The 15,944-nt window shown below is 45.2% G+C and overlaps 1 pseudogene; it reads right to left on the bottom strand.

The window, feature by feature from the left end:
- Window positions 1–4,774: 4,774 nt before the first annotated feature.
- Window positions 4,775–5,356, bottom strand: LOC131819407 (large ribosomal subunit protein uL6-like; annotated as a pseudogene).
- Between the last annotated feature and the right edge of the window lie 10,588 nt (window positions 5,357–15,944).

Below are 15,944 nucleotides of genomic sequence, written 5' to 3'. Positions count from 1 at the left end.
CGTCCGTCTGTCCATCCGTCCACCCACCCATCCGTCCGTCCATCCATCCAACAGAAGGCACCGGCCCCTCCTCTGTGCCGGCTGGACTTGACGTGAAGAAGAGAAATGGCACCTGCCCCAGGAAGCCCTGACAGCGCAGACGGTGTCTGGAAGCCGGAGGGCAGTGCGCAGGGCCAGCGTGGACCGGGTACTCAGGGCAGATTTCCCTCACGAGATTCACTCTTCAACAAAAGTGACAAGCATCTGACTCAGGCCCCAAAGGGGCTTCTGGTGGGCACGTCCCCACGATGAGAGGGAGTTGGCTCTGCGAAGACTAGGATTAAGATTTTCCCTGCAAAGGGAGCAGCTTGGGCAAGGCCTGGAGGCCAGAATGCAAACGGCCTGCTTGGAGAGCAGGAGCGGGTTACAGCGGCGGCAACACACCGACCGGAGAGGGCCGGGCGGGACTGCTGGACGGAGGTGGGGGCAAGATTAGGAAGGGCTTTGAGTGTCGAGGGACAGGGTCCAGGCTCGGTCCTGTAGACCACAGGGACCAACAGACCGGGCTTACTCGCAGTTCCTGGAATGCATCAGGCTGTTTCGAGTCTCAAACGCTCTTCCCGCACTGGGAATGCCCTTCCTTCGCGGTCTGTCTCGCTGCTCCCACCGCCGATCAGTGTTCCAGCTAAGCATCATCAGTGTCGGGAGACTACAGGTGTCCGTCCCTGGGCTCCCACCGGATCTACAGGAGCATCCAGTAGTCTTTCCCTGAATTGAGAGTGCTGTAGTTTTCTTTTGTTTCGTTTTTTATTTGCATGAGAGAGAATGTGCAGGGAGAGAGGCCTAGGGAGAGGGAGCAGAGTCCCCGCGGAGCAGGGAGCCTGACCACAATGCTGGGATGATGACCCGAGTGGAAGGCAGATGCTTAACCACTGAGCCCCCCGGGCGCCCCAAGAGCCGCGTAGTTGTAGCTCCCAGGTCCTCTCCCCTACCCAGGCCTCTTCCACATTATCTTCAGGACTCCCAGCCCTTTCTTGTCTTCTCCCACGGAAGCCCCAGGACTGGGCTGCATCAGGCCACAGGCAGACAGAGTTCGGGAAGCCCATGAACCCAGCTGTGAGTCATGTGCTCCTCTAACCTGAGAGAACATTGTGGCAAGGGATCTACCTGTTAGGGTCTGAAGCCCGACATCCCTTCCGGGGGAGGCCAAGAAGGGAGAACCAGCGCTGCTCTGCAAACAAGAGTTCACAGCCCTGAACATACAGCAACCTTCAGGCTCCAACCCTCGGGAGGGTTACTTGAGGCTGGAAAAAGTCCGGAAAGATGTTTGAGAGCAGAGCTCTAACCACGATGCAGAACACAGGCAGGGCTCTAGATAACAACACCTAACGTAGTGGCTCATCAGGTACCTCCTGCGCTAACGCCTTTACACAATTGATCTTTCAACTACACAACAGTCTTCTCTACAGATGGAGAGATTGAGGCCACAAAGAGTTAGAGGTTATGGACATGCCCGTGGGCAGCCAGTTCCAAGGAGACAGTCAGGCTGACCGCAGTGTGCCACATGATAGAAGAGAGACGGTCACCTCAGATTGGCTTGCAGCAAACAGCAAGCCTCTTCTGTGCGGAGGCCCCTGCACGGCTGGGGAAAGGAACTCAGGAGCACGAGGAAGACAAGGAGGCAGAATGAAGGCTTGTGAAAAAACAAAACAAAACAAAGCAAAAACAGACAAATCAACAGAACCTGCAGTTAAGGCCCTGACAGTAGACACTAAAGTGGGCACGACCTTAATCTTAAGGAAATGTCCTTGGCATTAAAGACTCATGGAAGCACAGTAACCAAGTTCTCTCTGGAAAAGCTGACGTCTCTGAGCAAAACCTCAGGGAGGCTGAGAGAGCTTTGGAGAAGGGTGCCTGCCAGTGGCCAGTCTGTTACCAGCACAGGCAAGATGGAAAGGAAGGACAGGTCCTCTGTAACCATCAGAGGCCACCCTCTGCTACCTGTAGTCTAAACAGAGGTCAGACAAGGGATCTGAAGACATGTGTAAATCTTTCTATGCACATATGCTTTCATTTCCCTTGCTTAAATACCTATGAATTGAATGGCCAGACCACATTGTAGATGTATATTTAATTTTTCAGGAAATTACCAAATAATTTTGCAAATTGTTATACAAATTTGCTTTTCCCACCAGCAGTATAGGAGAGTCTCAGTTCTGCACATCCTTGTCAACACTTAAAATGGTCAGTCTTAACTCTAGTCACTCCTATAGGTGCAGAGTGTTTTTCATTTATTGGTTTAATTTGCATTTCCCTAATGACTAATGCTGAGCATTTTGAACAATATGATTATTTGCCATCTTCTTTATCTTCTTTGGGGAGGGGTCCATTCGAATTTTTGTCCTTTTTAAATAAGATTCTTTGCTTATAATTGTATCTTGAGGGTTCTTTATATGTTCTGGATACAAGTCATTCACCCAGATATACACTTAGCAAAGATTTTCGTCCAGTCTGTGGTTTGTCTTTTCTTTGTCTGAATAGCATTTTTCTTAGAGGAAAAGGGTTTTTTGTTTTTTTTTTTTTAAAAAGAGAGATTTTATTTACTTATTTGAGAGTAGAGTGAGAGAGAGATATGAGAGGGGAGAAGGTCAGAGGGAGAAGCAGATTCCCCACGGAGCAGGGACCCCAATGCGGGACTCAGTCCTTGGACTCCAGGATCATGACCTGAGCCAAAGGCAGTTGCTTAACCAACTGAGCCACCCAGGTGCCCCTTAGAGGAAAAGTTTTTAATTTTGATGATACAAGCCCCTTATCAGGTACATGATGTATGATCTGCAAATATTTTTTTCCTATCCTGTGGATTGTCTTTTCACTTTCTTGTTTGTATTGTTTGTAGCACAAATGTTTTTAATCTCGGTGAAGTACAGTTTATCCATTTTTTTGTTGTTGCTTGTTTTGGTCATTCTGCCATTCTGGGTCCCTTGTATCCTCACATGAATTTACAACTAACATGTCAATTTCTGCAAAAAAGACAGTTGGAATTTTGACAAGGATGTATTGAGATCAGTTTGGAGAGTACTGACATTTTAACAATATTAAGTCTTCCAGTCACGAACATGGAATGTTTCTAATTTAATAAGATCTTACTTAATTTCCTTCAATAATATGTTATCATTTTCAGGACACAAGTTTCAGATTACTTTTGATAAATTTATTCCTGAGTATTTTATTCTTTTTGATGCTATTATAAATGGAATTGTTTTTCTAGATTTCGTTTTCTAACTGTTCACTGTTAATGTATAGAAATGAGATTGATTTCTATATATTGACCTTTTGTCTTGCAATCTAGTTGAATCTATTTACTCAGCAGTTTTTTTAGCAGGCTCTTTGTGATTTTCTACATACATGTCATCTGCTAATATAATATTGCTTCTTCCTTTCCCATCTCAATGCCTTTTTTCCCCCTTGCCTAATTGCTCTGGCCAGTACTCCCAGTACAATTTTGCATAGCAGTGGTGAGAGTGGACATCTTTGTGTTGTTCCTTATCTTAGGGAGAAAACATCCATTCTTTTACCATTAAGTATGGTGTTAGATGTAGGTATATTATTTTCCTGGACTGCCCAATAGAAACTACCACAAGGTGTGGTGGCTTAAAACATGGAGGTTTATTCTCTCACAGTTCTGAAGGCTGTTTGGCTAATTTTGTCAAGTGCTTTGGGATTATTGATATACCTGGAAAGCTTTGTATTCACTCTTTATAAAAATTTTTATGTGTTTTATTTAATTTTATTTATTTATTTGACACACACAGAGAGAGAACACAGCGGGGTAGGGGGCAGCAGGCAGGAGAGGGAGAAGGCGGCTTCCGCTGAACACAATTCAATCCACTACAGTCAGATTGTCATAGATGCTCTTTATCTGATCGAGAAAGTTCCCTTCTATCCTTACTTTGTTATTTTTGTTTAAACCATCAATATGTTTATAGAAATTTAAATAGTAGGAAAAAAACCTTTCCTATTTGCCTACGTAGTTAGCATTTCCTGTGCTTCTTATTCCTTTGTGAGGATCCAGATTTCCCTCCGCTGTTATCTGCCTTTCATCTGAGGCATTCCCTTATTTTTCTAGAGCACCAATGATGGATCTTCTCAGCTTTCGTAGACCTGAAAGCGTCTTCCTGTCATCTGGTTGTTGTCTTGAGGGACATTTCTTCCACATACTGAATTCTAAGTTGACTCTTTTCCCCCTTAGTTCCCCCACATCGTCTCATTTGCATTGTTTCCAACGACACATCTTTCAGGATTGTCTTTGTACCTCTATACATAACACGTCTTTTTTTTTTTTTCCCCGCTAGCTGCTTTTAAGATTTTTTTCTGATTTTGAGAAATGGATGCAGTTTTCTTCATTTTCCTTGTTAAGTATCTTAGGTCTGTGGATTTATAATTTTTAATATTAAACTATCTTTCTATTTTCTTCTTGCTCCCCTTTTTAGAGACCCCAGTTATTTTTTCATGGGCTTGAAGGGTCCCACGGCTCCTTGATGTGCTTTTATTCTTGTTGATTCTTTTTCTTTCTGTGTTTCATTTTGGACGATGCCTATTTTTATGACTTTAATTCACCAATCTTTTTCTCTATAATGTCTAATCTGCTATCCATCCAATCCAGTGTCTCGAATCTTGTCGTTTTCTTGCCTTTTCTTTTTTAACATACAGCTGTTAGTGCCTCTCTAAAATATCGCAAAGAAGTCTGAAAAATCATCTGGTATCTTGCTGTTTCTGTAGGTGAACAGTTTAGATCCTACTCATTAGCCTGCTGGACTTTTCCTTTTTCAGCAACGGATGCCCTCCAAAAATTTTCCAATATCCTTATTTTTAACTCTTGTGGCTTCCTGAATCAAAGCAGCTGAATTTGGTACAAGTTCAATGTCATTTCCTTCAAGAATTAACTCATCTCTCTGGGCCTGTGATACTGAACAGGCAACCCTTGGCCTCAGCTGAACCCAGCAGATGTATTTGTTTGCCCAAGAAATTTCAGATTTCAGCAAGAGAACCGTTCGTCTGAGTCACAACATTGATGGGAAGTGAACGCACAGAGTCTTCATCTTCTACTGGAAGCCCAGCGTCACACTCTCGCCCACGTTCTGTCCATGACTACAGATAGTGTGGATGGTAGTCCACTCCTTTAAACGGCTCCACCACCTGGGAACGTGGAGCCTCTTCCTCTGCCTTTCAAGGAAACGGAGTTCTACACCGATGTGGCTGGGGTCCTCCTCAGGTTTCTCCTGGGGGTCGTCACAGTAACGGTGTAACCCTCCACAGCGATGTCAGCATTTTCTGGAATGCCGACAGTCTGATTGCAGAGAATGATCTTTATTCCCATGGTAGGTGGGGCAAAAAAAAAAAGAAAAAAAAAGCTCAAATCTTTTAGTTTTCAACTCTAGAACTTTGGGCCTTTTTTATATTTTTCGTCTCTCCTTAACTTTTTTTTTTTTGGCACGGGGTGATAATTTTATTATCAGTTTCATAATATTTTAAATTATTTTGACATCATACAGAAATGCTATTGTATATTAACTTTTTGTTGTGGTAGAAAACATGTATCATAGGGATGCCTGGGTGGCTCAGTTGTTAAGCGTCTGCCTTCAGCTCAGGTCTTGATCTCAGGGTACTGGGTTCGAGTCCAGCATCAGGCTCCCTGCTTGTTGGGAAACCTGCTTCTGCCTCCCCATTCTCCCTGCTTGTGTTCCTTCTTTCACTGTCCCTCTCTCTGTCAAAGAAATAAATAAATCTTTAAAAAAAAAAGAAAACATGTATCATAAAATTTATCTTCTTGCCATTTTTATGTTTTTTATTTTTTTAAAGATTTTAATCTATCTGTTTGACAGAGAGATCACAAGCAGACAGAGAGGCGGGCGGGGGAAGTGGGAGGGAAGCTGGCTCTCCACCGAGCAGAGAGCCCCATGCGGGGCTTGATCCCAGAACCCAGAGACCATGACGCGAGCCAAAGGCAGAGGCCCACTGAGCCACCCAGGTGCCCCTTCTTGCCATTTCTAAGTGTACAGTTCAGTAGGGTTAAGTATATTAACACTGTTGTGAGACAGGTCTCCACAACTTTTTCATCTTGCAGAAGTGAAATTATATCCACTGAACAACAACTCCCCTTTGCCCAGTGCCCCTAACCCCAATAACTACCATTTTACTTTCTCTATATATGAATTTGACCGCTTTCTGTATCTCATATAAGTGGAATCATACATTATTTTAACTTTTTAAAAAAGATTTTATTTATTTGACAGAGAGAGACACAACGAGAGAGGGAATGCAAGCAGGGGGGAGGAGAGAGGGAGAAGCAGGCTTCCCACCCAGCAGGGAGCCCGATGTGGGGCTTGAACCCAGGACCCTGGGATCAAGACCTGAGCCGAAGGCAGACACTTAACGACTGAGACATCCAGGCCCCCATTATTTTAACTTTTGTGACTGGCTTATTTCACTTAGCATGATGTCCTCAAAGTTCACGTCATATCATGTGGCAGGATTTCCTTCCCTTTTAAGGCTGCATATTATTCCATTATGATAGTTAATTTTCTGTGTCACCTTGACAGAGCTAAGAGATGGCCAGATAGCTGATGAAACATTTTTTTGGAGTGTGTCTGTGAGGGTGATTTCAGAAAAGATTTGTATTTGAATTGGTGAACTAAGTAAAACTGATGACCATTTCCAGTGCGAGTGGACACCACGGAGTCTGTCAAATGCCCAAATAGAACAAAAAGATGGACAAGAGTGAATTTGCTCTACCTCTGCCTGAGCTGAGACACCCATCTTCTCTTGGCATCCCCGGTTCTCAGGCTCTCAGGTTCAGACTGGGACTTACACCATCAGCCCCCTGGTTCCCAGGTCTTGGACCCAATTATATCACTGACTTTCCTGTCTCCAGTTTGCATATCTTCATGACCCAATTACTATAATAAATCTTTTTTTAAAGTTTTATTTTTAAGTTATCTCTACAGCCAACATGGGGCTCAAACTCAAACCTGAGTTCAAGAGTGACATGCTCCATCCACTGAGCCACCCAGGCGCCCAGCCTATAATAAATCTTCATATATATATATCCTATTTGGTTCTGATTTTTTCTTTTTGAGAACCTTGATTAATATACCTGTATTAATGCATTGTGAATTATGATGCTATGAACATGGGTGTGCAAATATTTCCTCAAGACCCTAGAATTTCATGTGTGATACCTTCAGTTCTTGAATATATACCCGGAAGTGATATGCCTCTATCATATGTTAGTTCTATTTTTAATTCTTTGAGGAACTGCTACACTGTTTTCCAGTTGTACCATTTTACAATTCCACCAAGTGTGCAAAAAGATTCTAACTGCTCTACATCCTCACTAAACTTATTTTCTGGTTGTTTTTCTTTTTAGTAGTAGTTGTTTTCATGGGTGTGAGGTAATAGCTCCTTGTGGTTTTCATCTGCATTGCTCTTATGGTTGGTGACGTTGAACATCTTTTCAAATGCTTCTTGGCCATTTCTATGTCATCTTTGGAGAAATGTCCATTCAAGTTCTCGACTTAACTTTCTGAGCATATGGAATACAGTTGTAATAACTGTTTCAAAATATTTTTTTGTCAAAGATTTTATTTATATATTTGAGAGAGCACGAGCAGGTAAAGGGCAGAGGGGTAGAGGGAGAAGCAGAGGGAGAAGCCGGCTCCCTGCAGAGGACGCTGGGATCATCACCTGATCCAAAGGGAGACGCTTAACTGACTGAGCCACACAGGTGTCCCCAGTTATAACTGTTTTAATATCCTTCTCTGATTGGTTAATCTACTCATTATCGTTTGCATTTTCCTTGCTTCTTAATACACTCACAGTCTTTGGATGCTAGACATTGGATCTTGTTGGATATTTTTGTATTGCTATAAAGCTTCTTGGGTTTTGCTCTGGGGTGCAGCTAGGTTACTTAGAAGCAGTTTGATCCTTTGGGGTTTTGCTTTCATTGTTTGTTAGGCAGGTCCGTAGCCATGCCCAGTGCTCGGTCTAGAGCTGATCACTTCCCATTAATGAGGGAAGAGTTTCCTCAATACTCCTCCTGATGAGTTACAAGTTTTCCAAGTCCAACTGGCAGAAACAGGCATTATTTCCTTTACTTGTTTTGGATTGTTCTATCCCCCAAACTCCGTTTCCTCACAGCCAAGCATTGATTCGGGAATCCACTGGCCGCTGGAGGAGGACCCTCTGTAGATCTTCAGAATCCCTCCCTGTGTGGTTCTCTTCTCTCTGCTACTCTGTTTTATGAACTCCGGAGGCCTCCGTCTTGGCTCTCCAACTGAGGGAGTCTGCCAGACTCTGCCTCAGTTCTGCCTCCTTGCATCCTGTCTGACATCTTGCTCAAAACAATAAGCTGGATTATTACTGGGCTCGCTTCTTTTATTTCTGTCCTTCAGAAATCACCACCCTTCACTGAAAATCTTTCTTTCATGTACTTTGTGTTTAAAAAAATTTTTTTTTGGTTGTTTCATGCATGATGGTAGATCAGGTCCAAGTGACTCCGTCTGGGTCAGAAGCCAAAAACCGGTGGTAGGTCTTTGACACAGAAGATAAAGGCTGGTGGAGTCAGATTTATCTTGGGTTAAACCCCAACCCGGCCATGTCCTGTAAAGTGGAGGGAAAACTTCTAAACCCAAATGCCCATTTTACTTTTTTAGGTTTATTTTTTAAAAAATAGATTTATTTGAGCGAGAGAGAGAGAGAGCATGAGCAGGGGGAGAGAGGAAGAGTTTAGATTAGATTCTGCCACTTCTCTGCTCGAGGCTCTCCCATGGCTCCGCATTTCACTCAGAGTGAGAGCCAGTGGCCTAGAACTCAGTGACCTGCCCTGCTCCCTCCTTCCTTAATACCTCTTAATACCCGCTTTTCCCATGACTCCGCTGTCACTCAGTCATTCTCTCTCCAGTCACAGTGGCTCCCTGTGTTCTTCGGCCATCCAGGCATGTTCCTTTATGCTTCCTTGTACGTTGGACTTCTCGCTGCTCCCCTTGTCTGGGAAGGGGAGGACCTCACTGAAAGGAGAAATTTACTTCTCCTCTCTTTCTGCTTTCTGACCTTTTTTTTTCTCCCCAGCACTTACTGCTCTGACCTGCTACTTCTGTTACGTTTTGCTTATTTACAATGGTCCCTGCACACTAGAATGTGGGCAGGGATTTTTCTCTGTCTTATTCTTTAATGCAGTCCAAGTACCTAGATCACCGGAGGAACTCAATAACTATTTGTTTTTTTTTTTTTTGTTTTGTTTTTTGTTTTTTGTTTTTTTTTTAAAGATTTTATTTATTTATTTGTCAGAGAGAGAGCGAGTGAGAGCACAGGCAGACAGAGTGGAAGGAAGAGTCAGAGGGAGAAGCAGGCTCCCTGCGGAGCAAGGAGCCCGATGTGGGACTCGATCCCTGGACGCTGGGATCATGACCTGAGCCGAAGGCAGCTGCTTAACCAACTGAGCCACCCAGGCGTCCCTCAATAACTATTTGTTAAATGAAAAAAATATATATATAAATAAATGAGTGAAAATGCCACACCTGTGTGATTGGTTGTGAGATCTGAGTTAGTAATGCACACACACTCTCAAGACTGGCTCTGGCAGCTACAGGACCGGCACTCGGCGCATTGCTGTCTTTGCTATTATTGACAACAACCGAACTCCCGGAGAGGGAAACAAGGAGGAAAGGGTGAGGCTCTTACCTCCCTGTACCTCCTGAGCATCATCCTAGGAAGTTCCAAATTCTGGCTCCTGCCAGAGGCTAGTAGTCAAAGAAACAATTTAGAGGTAGGCTGAGGTGTTTTCTATGTACAAATGGGGCAATGGATACAGAATAACAATGACAGCTACTATTCCTTGAGCTCTGACTGCGAGCCAGGCTCTTGCTAAACAGCTTACAAATCGATTTTCTTCCTTAAATTTTCACAACCACCCCTTGCGGTCAGTGCTGTAATTCCTCCCATCCTACCGATGAGGATACTGTCTGGGACGGATTAAAGGATTTGTTCAATAATACCCAGCTAGGAAGTGGCTGACCTGGGGCTGGAACCCCAGTAGTCTGGCCACAAAGCTCTTGTTATATGCAGGACAGCAATGACATTGCTCTAGGGAGCATGCCAAGAGGTTGATTCATCAGAAATTAAATCTAAGCCACATTACTCCTTGGGTGTAGCCTCGGGTCATTATTTAACCCCTTGGAGGTTCAGTAGGAAGGGAAAAATGATACTCACTCACTGAACACTGAGTGGAGAAGAAACCGTATACGGACTGTGCTTGGTTCATACAAGTACTCCAGAAACGGTAGTTGCCATTGTCAATAACTGAATCCCTATGGGTCAGGATGATGCTGGTTGGGAGTAATACGAACTCCATGCTTCCCTTGCTCAAGGTGCTATATGCGCATACCCGCTGCGTGTTGCTATGTCACAGAACACCCCACACTGTGAAACTACTGCAATCATCGTTACTACTTTTGATCATTCTGGAGTGTGAATGGGCTCAGCGAGGAGGTTCTAGGTAAGGGTTTCTCATGGAATTACAGACACTGGCTGGAGCTGGGGTTGTTTCAAAGGTTTCATCAGTCACAGGTCTGATGCCTGAGCTGGAAAGAGTCAAATGGCTTGGGGCCTACAACGGTCTCTGTGTGATTTCTCCCTGTGGGGCTTCTAGCCTGCTGCTCTGAAGGCAGCTGTACCTGTTCCTGGATGACTCCGGGCTCTAAAACCCAAGTCCTGAGAGTGAGTGAGCCAGGTGGGAGCTGCATAGCCTTTTTGCCCCAGCCCCAGAAATCACGTGGCATCACTTCCAACTGCCTTCTGTTCATCACTAGTGAGTCACAAGTCCAGCCTATATTCAAGATGGGGCGGGGGGCGGGTGCCGCCTGGGTGGCTCAGTCATTAAGCATCTGCCTTGGGCTCAGGTCATGGTCCCAGGGTCCTGGGATGGAGCCCCACATTGGGCTCCCTGCTCAGCGGGGACCCTGCTTCTCCCTCTCCCACTCCCCCTGCTTGTGTTCCCTCTCACGCTGTGTCTCTGTCAAATAAATAAGTAAAATCTTAAAAAAAAAAAAAAGATGGGGGGATTAGTCTCCATCCTGTGCAGGAAGGGTGTCAAACAACTCGCAGACACACTTTAAAACACTGCATGTTTATCATCACATTTAATCTTCTGAGATAAACAGAATCATCACTATTTCACAGATAGGGAAATTTAGAAGATTAGATACTTAGAAGATTAAGTGATTTGCCTACCATCATAAAGTTAGTAGGTGGGGCAGACAGGATCCAAACCAAGGCCCGCCGTTGGACCCTAACACCCGTGTTCTTAATCTCTGTGCTATACAAACCACACCAGACGGAAGACGGAATATATGCAGGATACTTGTTTGTAAGTTTTCTTATGCAGAGCTCACTAAATGCTAGGCAGTGTTCTAAGTACTTTTCAGGGAACTCTATGAGTTTCAGAGAACTCTGTAAGCTCAGAGGCCCCAGGAGTCAGACTTAGGTTGCCTGGGCTGGGGTTGGGACTAAAACCAAGGAGCCTTGGGGTGGGGGGAGGGGAAGTCCCCTCCCAAGAGTGCAGAGAGAAGGCTCCCGCTTGGCTGAAAGGCACGGAACTATGCCTTACGTTCTGAATGTCCCCCCAACCTGGCCCCACAGACTCCAGCAGCCAGAGAATGAAAATAAACCAAAGAAGCCTAGGGCATCTACAGCAATGGTGTCAGGTCGGAGGCCAGGCCTTAGGACCTGGGAACAATAGCACTCTGTTCTGTGGTCATCACGGCCATAAGGTCAGTGGCAGCCACTGGGGGGGTGGGGTGGGGGCCCAGAGTTGTGCGTGTGCTCCTGCCTGTCCTGGCTCCTGCGCACACACACAGTACTGTGCGACACATGGATCTACCTCGGAGTCGTTTGGGGGTACTCAGCCTCCTGCAGGAAAGGTAGAAACAGAACTGGAGAAACAGCCTTTAGTCACCGTGGACGGTGAATTAACAGGAGGACAGTCTGCATGGAAGGACGGGCTTGTATGGGGGTGTATTCATTTCCCATTGCTGCTGTAATAAACTCCCATGCAACTTCCACAAATGTATTATCTCACAATTCTTTATTTTTAAAGATTCTTTATTATTTCAGAGAGTGAGAGAGAGAGAGCGCAAGCGCACGAGCAGGGGGAGGGGCACAAAGAGAGGGAGACAAGCAGCCTTCTTGCAGAGCAGGGGGTCTGATGCAAGTCTTGATCCCAGGCCCCTGAGATTGTGATCTGAGCTGTAATCAGGAGTCAGAGCTCAGCTGACCGAGCCCCCAAGCACCTCTATTAGCTCACAATTCTATAGGTTAGAAGCTCTACACGAGTCTCACAAGGCTAAAAGTAAGGTGTTGGCAGGGCTGCAGTCCTTTCTGGAGGCTCCATGGAAAGTCTATTTATTTACCTTTTCTGGTTTCTAGAGACTGCCTATATTCCTTGGCTCATGGCCCCTTCCTCCACCTTCAAAACCAGGAGAGTTGCATCTGTCTGACTCTTCCTCCATGGTTCCATCTCCCTCTAACTCAGGTGGGAAAGATTCTGCTCTTTGAAGGTCCCATGTGTTTACATTGGGCCCTTTAAAATGATTCAGGGTAATCTTGCCATCATTAGGTCCGTAACCTTAGTCACATCTGGAAAGTCCCTTTGGGCATATATAGCAACATATCCACGGGTTCTGGAGAATTGGGGTGTGGACATCTTTGGGGATGTCTTTCTGCCTCCCATATGGAAAGACTCCAGGAAAATGCCCCCAAATGGGGCTGACCACATAGTCCCACCCCACCCTCCAAGTCCTGCTCTGTCATGTAACATTTTCTTACTCACTAGAAGCCTCTCACTCAACTCATGTCAACTGTCCTAGGTAAGATGGGTAATGAAAGGCTTCGTGATTTTTCCAAGAAGATGGACTTTGTACCTGCAATGAGGAGAACTAGATGACATCCATCTGTCACCATGTTCTTAACACCTTCTTCATCCAAAATCTTATTTCCTTGCTTTGGATGATATGGGAAGATAATAGTTCATGTTTCTCTTCATGCTTGCCACTTGAAACACACTGACTCAGTAAGGTGGGTGCTGGATTTAACCGTCTCTCTGGCCACAGAACCCATATCTGCAACCCAACACACTTGAGAGCCTCATTCCTGTGGGTGCCCAGGAACACAGCCCATGACTGGAGGTCACCAAGAGTTTACAATTCCTGCTCCTGGGATGCTAATAATGAGATCACAACCTCACTTGACTTTGCTGACATTTCCATCAGGGCCTTGACCAGAGGCAAACCTTGTGTGTCCATCCCCATTGGCAGCTCAAGGGTCCAGGATCTTCAGACAATGGACAGCAGCCATTTCAGCAGAGCCCTGAGTGCTGCACAGGATTTAGCTTCTTCAGAAGAATGAAAGCCTTGCCTGGCTTGTTTCCCCTACATTTTCTACTTTGGTGCATCACAAGGGTGTAGTGCAGAACAGGGAGGCATCCCTAATGTCGGTATGCCCTAGAACTGAGAGGAAAGGTTGGGTTAATGCTGGTGCATGTGCATGTTGGGAGTTGGCCCGAGAAGAGAGAGCATCCTGGCTCTGATACTTTGTAATTCCTCTCTGAGCTTCACTTTGCTGTGAAATGGGCCGATCACAGTGCTTACCTCTGCAAACTCTGAGAGCAGTATGTGAGACCATGCTAACGCAGTGCCTGGACACATCCTCATTGGAATCTTGGGATAAGCACACCCCTGTGAAGAGCTGAGATCAACTGCCTGGCATGTGGGAAGCACCAAGTAAGTCTCAATATTCTAGATTCTCCCTGGGTGACTTAACCACTTCAAAGGCTTCAGTTTCTACTTACACCTTCAAAAGTTTTTGCCAGTGTTCTGAGCTCTATACCTAATAGCTCTGTATTCAAAAGGACATTTCTACATGGAAGAGGTATATGGTTTGCTCCTGCTCTGGGCCTTTGTACATAGTAGATAAGCTCCGCGTTAGAACAAAACAAAACAAAACAGATGTTGGGGCAGGGGAAACAAACCTCTAAGTTTGTATGCTTTGGGTGGCAAAGAACAAAGCCTCATTATGCAGCCTCAAGTTAGGAAAGCTCTAGGAAGGCCCTAAGTAGGGACAGGTCAGGCAGGAGTTTCAGCTATTGATTAGCCCAGTTCTGCTGGCTGGATTATCTCATTACAGAGGGTCCTTCTGGGGAGTCTTCCCTTGCGAGAAAGGGCCTCACTCCTATTTGGCTACCCTTAGGGGATGGGCAAGATGACTGCATATGGCCCCCAGTCCAAGGGTAGCCGCCTTTGGAGAACCTGGAGCTTAGCTACTTTTTCATGGGCTCCCAGGCAGGCACTAGGTTCTCTTCTGTGGAAGCCCATCCCAGAAACCTTGGCCTTGGGCGCTCCTCCCCACAACCAGCTCGAACAGCCCTGGCTTTGGGACGCCTCTCCACCTCATTAGTCATTCTCATCTCTGCTTCACTGCGTCTAAACACCGTGTGCAGCAGCTGTTGATGTCCAGAGCTGGTTCTCCAACTAGGCCGCCAAGTAGGACGTGCATTATTACTCACATGCGTGCCATCACCACCAAATGGGCTATCACTACATGTTTGCTGAGTGACTAACACAATGAACATCTTTAATGCTTTTTTTGTGGGGCCTGCTGTCCTCATAGGAGGGATAGAAACCTTCTACACAAATTAGGCCAGCTGGGTCCAGGGTAGCATTTTATTTGCAGATTTAAAAAAATAAGTTAGTTGCTTGGGTTTTTATTTTATTTTTTGTAAGATTTTATTTATTTGAGAGAGAGGATGAGAGAGAGAGAGCGCGCGCGCACATGGGCCAGCATGAGATGAGAGAGGTCAGAGGGAGAAGCAGACTCCCTGCAGAGCGGGAAGCCCTATGTGGGACTTGATTCCAGCACTCCAGGATCATGACCTGAGCTGAAGGCAGTCACGTATCCAACTAAACCACCCAGGCGCCCAGTTGTTTGGGTTTTTAAAAAAGGACTTTGTTAATTTTAGAGAGAGAGCTAGAGAGCACACACACATGCATGCTTGAGGCAGGAAGAATCTCAAGCAGACTCCATGCTGAGCACAGAACCAGATGCAGGGCTTGAGCTCATGACCCTGAGATCATGACCTGAGCCAAAAGCAAGAGTCAATGTTCAGTCAACTGAGTCACCCAGATGCCCCAATTTAGTTTCTTTTTTCTTTCTTTTTAAGACTTTATTTGTGTGTGGGAGAGAGCGGGCCAGCAGGCAGAGGTAGAAGCAGGCTCCCCACTGAGCAAGGAGCCCAGTGCGGAACTCAATCCCAGGGCCCTGGGATCAAGACCTGAGCAAAAGGCAGATGTTTAACCCACTGAGCTACCCAGGCATCCCCAAATTTGTTGTCTTTAAAATATTTTTTGTAATTAAAAATAACATGTGCATTGAAAAGCTTTTTAAAAATTCTGAATGTGCAAAGTTAAATGCTAAAAATTTATGTCATTTCTCTTCCAATCTAATCCCCACAAACAACAGTTAAAACAGTTTCATTGATACATAATTCAGAGACCGTACTGTTTTCTCATTTAAGGTATATAATTCAGCATTTTTTGGTATATTCCAGGGATGGGCAGCTATTACAATCTAATTTTAGAACATTTTCATATGCCCCCAAATAAATTCTGTGTCCATCAGCTGCCCTCCCTGTCCCTCTCCCACCCCTAAGCAACCACTAATTCACCCGTCTGTGTAGACTTGCCTGTCCTGGATGTTTCATAGAATGGAATCATATAGGATGGGGACTTTTGTGTCGGGATGTTTCATAGAATGGAATCATATGGGATGTGGTCTTTTGTGTCGGGATGCTTCATGGAATGGAGTCACATGGAATGTGGCCTTCCGTGTCAGGATGTTTCACAGAATGGAGTCATATG

The sequence above is a fragment of the Mustela lutreola genome, chromosome 17 (assembly GCF_030435805.1).
Source record: "Mustela lutreola isolate mMusLut2 chromosome 17, mMusLut2.pri, whole genome shotgun sequence".
In the NCBI taxonomy this organism is placed as follows: Eukaryota; Metazoa; Chordata; class Mammalia; order Carnivora; family Mustelidae; genus Mustela; species Mustela lutreola.
This window is presented reverse-complemented; position numbering and strand designations above follow the sequence as displayed.